The 8,478-nt window shown below is 32.9% G+C and overlaps 1 pseudogene; it reads right to left on the bottom strand.

Moving 5' to 3' along the window:
- Positions 1-1,558: 1,558 nt before the first annotated feature.
- LOC123566780 (PWWP domain-containing protein 2A pseudogene) overlaps positions 1,559-8,478 on the bottom strand; it is a 28,370-nt pseudogene continuing 21,450 nt past the window's right edge.

Below are 8,478 nucleotides of genomic sequence, written 5' to 3'. Positions count from 1 at the left end.
GATTCCTGGTCCTAAAGAATTTGTACCAAATTCCTTCATAGTAGAAACATTGGTAGGCATTACTGTTTTATGCAAGCATCTTCTTGTTATATCCATTAAACTTTGCCTGGAGAAAAGTTTTGTTATCATTTGCACTCACTAGGGGCTTCTTGGAAAAAAAAAAAATTATAAAGTTTTGAGATTGGGCTTGTGAGTTTAGTATTCCACAATTCTTATGTATTAGGGGAGAATATATTGCCATTCTTCTCTACCTTAAAAATCCCTAACGAGGTATCACAAATTCTTTATTGCATTATGACAGCCTATATCCTTACCAGAAAGGTGAAAAGGAGAAAGATTAAAATTATATTTTCACTGTGTTAACATTTAATCATTACTTCAAAATGCCAGTTTTTAAATTAAGAGGTTCTCAAAAATAATTATTTAATTATATTGTTCTAGGCCAATAAATAGCTTTGGAAATTAAATATTTAACTGCAATCATACAGCTAATAGTTAATAAAGACAACATCATTTTTGTTTCCTTTTCTTACTGAATTTATTGTGATGTTAAAATTACTTGTTTTATGTAAATTATCCCCACCCAGTCCTCTAGCACAATTTGGAATAACTGTATAACTAACTTAAATAATTTCTATCTTAAAAAGTTTAACTGTCTAATTCATCTAGCAAATATTATTTATTTTATATAAATTTGTGAAACAAATGAAAAGTAAACAAATCGCAAGGCTCTAGATTTGGAAACAAGTCAATAAATAAGTCTAAAGTAGAATCACACATTTATTTTCCTATCATGCTGGTTTGATTTTGATGAGTTCTATATTACTACAAGACTCACAAGAAAATAAAATTTTTGAAATAAATAATCTAAAACTTCAGGTGTTTTTAAACATGTTAGTTATTTGAGGTATATGTCCTCAATTTAAAGAAATTAACTCCCTTCTTTTTTCCCTGGCATTTTATGAAATTTAATGCACAAATATATGTGCATTCCAAAATGTCAAAAGATTATTTTTATGTGTCAGAAGATTCAATCCATGCTTCTCTTAAAAATTTAGAACTTGTTTACTTCTAAGGCTGAGTGCATTTTAGAATAACTTTGTGTTAGCTACAAATAACAATCTTTTCAAGCCCTAGCAACCAGGCTCTGCCTCCGCAAAGGCCTTTGAAGGGTTTCTTTCACTGCCTTTGCCCCTCCTCCTTCTGTACCCACCCAGGTTCTCAGCATAACAATTTCAAAAAATAGAGAGGGAGAGAGGGAGGAAGGAAGGGAAGAAGGAAGGAAAGAAGGAAGGAAGGAAGGAAGGAAGGAAGGAAGGAAGGAAGGAAGGAAGGAAGGAAGGAAGGAACGAAGGAAGGAAAAGGGGGAGGGAGAGAGAAAGAAAACTTGTTAAAAATGAGGTAGTTCAGTGTTTTATGGTTTAAAAGTGTATGAAAGCCAAATGTACACATTCTCACCTACTTAACATGCAAGTTTTGGGATATAATCCTTCAGCAAACAATAGGTTTATTGATTATAAAGGCTCCAGTAGAAGTTTCTTACCAGTGTGTGGCTTTTTCGTGAAGGGGGAAAAAATGATTTGGAAATGAGCCACCTTTATTTTTAAATTCCCCAGTCAATATGTTGCCACAGCAACCAAAGTTCTTGCTATCTGGGAAAAGACAGATGTCTTTGCTTCAATCAAGATGCAAAGCTAGAGAAAAAGAAAAAAAAGCAATGAAAATACTTCATTTCATTTTTTGAAAATGTGAATTGCCCTGAGCTGGCTTTGAGACATAGTTCTTATCTATAATACCCATCAACATGTATTCAAGTCCCTCAATATTGCAATACTTCATTTTCATTAATTAAATATTACCTCGAATGCTGTCTCATAACATTCAGTTGAGTTCATTCATTGTCGAAAATGTCATTCAATTTAAAATAGTTCATATTATTGTGCAGTTTATTGACAAAGATGATGTTTAAGTCTATTTAATAAGAGTGGTTGTGTCCAGAAGAAAAGAAAGATGGGAACCACAAAAGGACTGCTGAGAAAAAGAACCAGAAAACCTCCTTTATTTTAACATTGTTGTTGTCCTACATGTGCTTATTCCTTAACCCTTGAATCTTAACTAAAATGAAGGTAAAGTAATTTTTGAATGTTTAAACTAACGAGAACAAAAAGGATACAAGAAGAGACAACAGTAGACCAAAGATTACAACAAACTTTTGAATATGGGAAACAAGTAGCAAGTGAATTAACAAAAGTGAGATGCTTGGGAAAAAATACTGAACACTGAACAAACGTACAGAGAATTACAGATAAACTCAAGAGTGAGATCTAGAGAAAGCAGAATGTTAAGACAGAAAATATAAAGACATCAGTGAAAACTGGGCTTCAAGAAAAGACAGAGCTTTTAGCCCCTTTTCAACTACTGTGTGCTGGAGAGGAAAGGGAAATTTCATGCCTGAGACCTAAACAACAGGAAAATAAAGTAAAGATGAAGGAGTGGCTCAGCTCTCAAAATAGAAAAAAAAATACAAATTTTGCATATTAAATATTAGACTCTACAATTTCCTTCCCCACCCTACCAGAACTCTCACTAAGAAGGATTCAACCTTCTAGGTATAAAGCTAAACAATTTTTATCTGAAGAAATTGAAAACAAAAGCAACACATACACACATTTTAGCATCACTCCAGTAGAAGAAATAGCTTGCCACCAAATCACCGGGATGAGAATCCCACAAGTCAACAAACACTTCTCACACGCACAGAGTTCCTGATCCACATTAACTTGTTGCATACTTCATCACACATAGCTCAAAGACTAAATAAATGGGCATGAATAAATAAGAACTTAGATGAAACAAAGACATTGCTGGGCAAAGAACAAAAAGGTAAGTAAAACTATTGTTAATTACCTTGTAGAGAAAGAAGATACTAAAAAGAATTGAGAGCTATAGAATGGAACATCAAAGGTAATTAAGACTCCTGGTAATTAAAAATATGCTATCCAAAATTTAAAAAGAAAACTAAAATAGATTATGCAAAATCTTAAAAAGTGTTAACAGAAAAAGTTATAATAGAAAATAAAAAGTTATAGAATTAGATGATCAGCCCAGGTGCTCTAACTTCTAAATTCTACATACAAAGAAATAGAGAAGCAAAAAGGGAAGAAATTATCAAAGGACGAATACAACACATTTTTTCCCCAGAAATGCTATTAGATTATTCTGGGCTCTCATTGAAAATTTTTTCAATAAATGAACCCAAGCAAGGCACATTGTACATATTTCAAAACACCAGTTATTAAAAGATATCCTAAAAACTTACAAAGACAAAAAATGAGAGATCACAAAATATCAGGTAAATGAATAACAGAATTCTCAACAGCAATACTACAAGTCAAATATACATGAAGAGAAGAAACTAAAAATTATCCAGATAAACTGTTAAGAGTACAAAAAAGATATTTTCAGACATTGATGCAATAAAAAATATGTATTTTCCATAAACACTTTCTTAGGAAGCTACTGGAAAATATACTCTTATAAAACAAACAAAGGAAAAAGAAGAACACTGTATTAGTTAGGGTTCTCCAGAGAAACAGAACCAATAGGATATAGATAGACATATAGATATAAACAGATAGATGTATAGATATATATAGAAAGATATTTATAATAAGGAATTGACTCTCTTAATTATGGATGCTGTCACATGATCTACCTTCTGCAAGGAGGAGACTCAGGAAAGCTGGTAGTGTAACTAAGAATAAGAGGACCAATGATGTAAGGTCCAGTCTAAAGACAGAAGAAGACTGATGTCCCAGCTCAAGCAGTCAGGCAGCGATAGAAAAACATCTCCCTTCTTCTGCCTTTTTGTTCTATTCATGCCCTCAGTGGATTGGATGGTGCCTATGTCCACCTGCATTGTGAAGGGCAATTGGCTTTGCTCTCTACCACTTCAAATGCTCATATTTTCCAGAAACAGCCTCACAGACACACTCAGAAATGTTTAGCCAATTATCTTGGAAACCCTTGATCCAGTAAAGTTGAGACTAAAATTAAACATCACAAACACAAAACTCAGGAAACAGAATCCATCCTAAGAAAAAAGGAAGGAAAGTACTTTGTTAATGGGAAGAAGCAAATCTATCAAGAAAATTGTTTTTACTAGAGAGGTATATTAAAGATAGTGAGATGGAGATCTGCAGAAAAACAACAACAGCAATCTTAGATCTTCTAGAATGTATGTTTGTAGAATCTTTATTCATAATCACCCAAACTGAAAAAAAACAAGATGTCCTCCAATGGATGAAGGAATAAACAAACTCTGGTACATCCATACAACAGAATATTATTCAGTGGTCAAAAGAAATGCACTATCAAGCCCCAAAGAGACATGGAGGAAACTTAAAGGCATATTACTAAGTGAACAAAGCCAATCTAAAAGGGTACATATGGTGTGACTTCAACGGACATCCTGGATAAAACAATATTAAAAAGTTTGTCCATCCATGGTTAACAGAGGTTCAGGTGGAGTGGGAAGAGGGATGAATACAAGGATGAAGCACAGGAGATTTTTAGAATGGGGAAACTATGCTGTATGATATTTTAATGCTGAATAAATGACATTATGCATTTGCAAAAAAACATAGAACTGTACAATATAGGGAAAGAAAACAATGTTAAACTATAGTTTTTCATTAATGATAATGTGTAATATTGGGTAATCAATTATAACAAATGAGCCACACTAGTGCAAGATGTTAAAAATAGGGGAAACAGTGTGCAAGAGGGAGGGATATATGAGAGGTCTCTGTACTAGCTGCTCAATTTTTCTGTACACTTAAAACTGTTCAAAAAAAAAAATCTGTTCATTAAATAGTACAAGTTAAAAAAAGAAATAAATACATGTATAGAAAGTCATGCCAATAAAATACGATGCAAGAAATAAATATCTGAGAAACAAAGTGTTATTTATAAAAGGAATCATGATGATTGTTTGGGTCAAGAGTAAACTATGCATTCATTATTTATGAAACATGTATTCTGTTCTAAGTACTCTTCAACTGCTTAAGATACATTAGGAAACAAAACAATAAAACACTTTATTCTCAAGGGGCTTATGGTATAGTGATATTGCATAATCATATTTTTTTAAAAAATAAAAATTTAAAGACTGATTATTGTTTTAGCCCCTATGTATCATACAGTTATACTGATGAATAAATATATTAGAAGTAGAGATGGGAAGAAGGAATTAAGTCCTTATCTTTCACAGCAAGAAATCAACTGAAAATGTATATAATCAATAAATATCAGTATAGATTTACAATGTAGAAATATGTAGGTAAATACCAGGGAAACATGTAGAAGAGTCAAATGTAGTTGATTCTGTAGAGAAAGAGAGGCACATGGGTGGGTTGTGAGAGAGGAGGAAAATGACTGCTATTTCTCTTTATGAGACTATTAATAATTTGATTTTTAAAATCTATACATGTATAAATCATATAAATTTCAATGAATTAGAAAATAAATCTAACAATTAAAGACAAAATTCAAGATCTATGGCATGAGATGTGGAGTTTAACACTGAAAAACCATAACTCTCTCTAATACTATATTCAAAAGGTATCAATATGCTATGTCACTGTATGCCCTAGAGATTATTGGTATTGCAAAAGAATAAATAAATAAGGTTTGTGTTTACAAGATTGCAGAGATATCACTTTTATATAAAATACAATGTTATTCCACATTTTCTTCTTTCATTCTGTCATCAGTTTTATTTAATCGTGATGTAGCATATAGAAAAATTACTATCTAAATGTTAGCACTTCAGAGCTAATAGTAAAGTGGTACCTCTGTGTATAGATATTACAATATCAAAGCTTCTACCAAATCTACAGTTTCTTTAAACCATGACTTACACTGTGTTTATATTAACCTCCATAAGATTAGAAAACTTATGATATACATATTTTATTTCCAAAGAAGATGGTATTAATATGAGATTATAACTGTTATGCTTTATAAGGGGAAGAAATGTCAATAATAAATCACAGCCTGCTATGGAGACATCATGATAATTATTTTTTCTTCTGTTGAAGCAAAAAGGACTGAGCATTAGAAACATCACTGAAATCCAATTCTCCTTTCTCAAGAAAGTGTTATTGTAAAATTTCAAATAATGAAATTTTAAAGAATGCTTTTATTTTGCCTTTCAGTAGAAAAATATGTCTCATCAGAAAAACAAAGGGTTCCATAATATTGTGATATAATCAGAAATATATGTCTCCATCCCTGGCTTTTGGCATGGAGCTTGTAAAACCTTTGGAATTTTCTGGAAGATAGGGTAAGGGTGCCTTTCATATAAAATAAACCTCTTTCAATCATAGTTTATGCTAATAAAGCAACTCTTGAAGGATGACTGCTGGTTCCCAGAGGAACCAACCATGAGATAAGAAAGTTGGCTCTTTCAGCTCCATGCCCCAAACTCTGGGTAGAGGAAAAGGGCTGAGAATTGAGTCAATCACCAATGGCCAATGATTTCATCAACCATGCCTCTATAATGAAACTTCAAAAAAGCCTAAATGACAGGGCTGGGAGAGCTTCTGGGTTGGTAAGAACACTTACGTGCTGAGAAGTGACAAACTCTGACTCCATGGGAACAGAGGCACCTGTGCTAGGAACCCTTCTGGACCTTGTCCTATGTACATCTTCAACTAATCTGTCTGTTAATTTGTATTCTTTGTAATTTTTTTAATAATAAACTGGCAATTGTAAGTAAAGTATTTCCCTGAGTTCTGTGACACATTATAGCAAATTACCAAATGTGAAGAGGGGGTTGTGAGAAGCCCAACTTGTAGTCAAATCAGACACAGGTGTGGGAAACCTTGGGCCCTGCTAATCAAAATTGGCATCTGACATGAGGGAGCAGTCTTATAGGACTAAACCCTTAAACTTTGATGTCTGTGCTAACTCCAGGTAATTAGTGTTAGCATTAAATTAAATTGTAGGACATCCAGTTGGCATTTAAAGGAATTTAGAGAATTGTTTGATGTGGAAAATTCACATATTTGATGTCAGAAGTCTTATGAGTATAGAAAAACAAGTATTTTCTATTTAAGATTCAATATCAAGAAAGATATCAAGTAGATATCTAATAACTGTGTACAAATAGAACATAAAAAACAGAAGGGTAGCTCTATCCCAGAAAAGGGAAATATACACAGATATTTTTACAGCATTTTGCAAGATGTTTTATATAGAAAATTAGACAGAGAGGATTATTGATAGATGTTACATAGTGCATACATGCACATATACATTCACATAAGGTTAAGGTTAAATATGTTTGAGAGACACTGCAATGAGCATTTGAGAATCTTCAAAATAAGATTTTAGTGTTTTGTCCTCAAGCTGATAAGCAACTTCAGCAAAGTCTCATGATACAAAATCAATGTGCAAAAATCACAAGCATTCTTATACACCAACAATAAGCAAGAAGAGAGCTAAATCATGAGTGAATTCCCATTCACAATTTCTACAAAGAGAATAAAATACCTAAGAATACAACTTACAAGGGACATGAAGAACCTCTTCAAGGAGAACTACAAACCAATCCTCAAGGAAATAAGACAGGACATAAACAAATGGGAAAAAAAATTACATGCTCATGGATAGGAAGAATCAATATTGTGAAAATGGCCATATCACCCCCAAAAATTCATGGATTCAAGGCTATTCTCATCAAGCTATCATTGACTTTCTTGGCAGAATTAGAAAAAAACTACTTTAAGTTTCATATGGAACCAAAAAAGAGAGCCCACATTGCCAAGACAATCCTAAGCAAAAAGAGCAAAGCTGGAGGCATCATGCTACCTGACTTCAAACTATACTACAAGGCTACAGTAACCAAAACAGCATGGTACTGGTACCAAAACAGATATATAGACCAATGGAACAGAACAGAGGCCTCAGAAATAATGCCACACATCTACAACCATCTGATATTTGACAAACCCGACAAAAACAAGAAATAGGGAAATGATTACCTATTTAATAAATGGTGCTGGGAAAACTGGCTAGCCATATGTAGAAAACAGAACATTGATCCCTTCCTTACACCTTATACAAAAATTAACTCAAGATAGATTAACTACTTAAATGTAAAACCTAAAACCATAAAAACCCTAGAAGAAAACCTAGGCAATACCATTCAGGACATAGGTATGAGCAAAGACTTCATGACTAAAATACCAAAAGCAATTGCAATAAAAGCTAAAATTGACAAATGGAACCTATTCAAACTAAAGAGCTTCTGAACAGCAAAGGAAATTAGCATTAGAGTGAACAGACAACCTACAGAATGGGTGAAAATTTTTTTAAGCTACACATCTGACAAAGGTCTAATACCCAGAATCTACAAGGAACTTAAACAAATTTACAAGAAAAAAACAACCCCATCAAAAACTGGGTGAAGGA

Source organism: Macaca fascicularis, chromosome 17 (assembly GCF_037993035.2).
Source record: "Macaca fascicularis isolate 582-1 chromosome 17, T2T-MFA8v1.1".
Lineage (NCBI taxonomy): Eukaryota > Metazoa > Chordata > Mammalia > Primates > Cercopithecidae > Macaca > Macaca fascicularis.
Note: the sequence above shows the minus strand (reverse complement) of the source record. Positions and strands in the feature narration are given on the sequence as shown.